The sequence below is a fragment of the Arachis ipaensis genome, chromosome B07 (genome assembly GCF_000816755.2).
Source record: "Arachis ipaensis cultivar K30076 chromosome B07, Araip1.1, whole genome shotgun sequence".
NCBI lineage: Eukaryota > Viridiplantae > Streptophyta > Magnoliopsida > Fabales > Fabaceae > Arachis > Arachis ipaensis.
Window position 1 is genome coordinate 28,399,208 of NC_029791.2, and position 1,002 is coordinate 28,400,209.

The following is a 1,002-nucleotide window of genomic DNA, read 5'->3' on the forward strand; positions in this document are numbered from 1 at the left end:
GAGGAAGGTAAAACAGCTTTGACCTGTAATCATATTAATGAAATTATTAGAGAACTTAAAATAAACTAAAACAAGTTGAATAAGATGATGAATAATAAAAATTATAGATTGAAATAGCATACAAATTGGGGTTAAATCCTGAATATATTATAGCTATTTTCTATGGTTCCTTATTTAGTTCTATACATAGTATCTGATTTCACTAGTTAATTTCTAAAGCAATATGAAAGAAAAACAAGATAGCAATTAGAAGAACAATAAAAATTCACACACATGCCATGAGCTTGAATTAGAAGGAAAAATCAATGAAAACACAAATTCTGTGTTTCAAAAGACCAGGAAATTAAGATATGAGAATGATGCAACAAATTAAAAAAACAAAATCCTAAGTAGCATGTAATTTTGTGTCAAAAAATCCAGATTGCAAAAATTGAGGAAAATAAGTAACAAGCATTTCAGGGTAGCTTCTTCATCAGCGAGATCTAACAGAAACCAACTAAAAGAAGCATTCATGTAATAGAATATTCATTAAAATTGCACATAATAAATACTACAGGAGCAATAAAAATCAAAACTTCACATATCAACAGAACAAGAACACACACATAATTCACACGATCTAGCATTTTTATATTTTTTCTAAAAACAATTCAATATGAATCATGATTGATTTCAGAGATGACCCAGAAGAGAAAACCAAAACCCCAGAAGAAAAAGATTGCGCTTTTGAGACTTACAAGTTGGAAGATAGGATTTTGAAGATTACGGGTTTTCTGGGTTTTTGATGAATGAAACTCTGAATTTCTCTCTTTGCTTTATAGATAGAGGAACCCCACCACCTTCCAAACACTGATAATTGGCATTTTGGGCCAACTAACCACACTCCTTTAACCATGGTTAGTTAGACACCCCTTTTATTCCTCGAAACGTGTTCCTAACCATGGTTAACCTTTTTTTATTATTTTTTCCCTTTTGTACTAATGCAAGGTATAATTATTATTA

The 1,002-nt window shown here is 30.2% G+C and overlaps 1 protein-coding gene across 2 annotated transcripts in view; it reads right to left on the reverse strand.

Moving 5' to 3' along the window:
• Positions 1-936, reverse strand: part of LOC107609686 (probable E3 ubiquitin-protein ligase XERICO) — a 1,985-nt gene extending 1,049 nt beyond the window's left edge. The window contains exons 1-2 of one of the 2 annotated variants that reach the window (XR_002351303.1): positions 738-936; positions 1-23 (exon numbers count right to left, since the gene is read on the reverse strand). The gene's annotated coding sequence lies outside the window, so the exon portion shown is untranslated. The remainder of the gene's footprint in view (positions 24-737) is intronic. The other variant, XM_016311704.2, reaches the window with a different exon arrangement.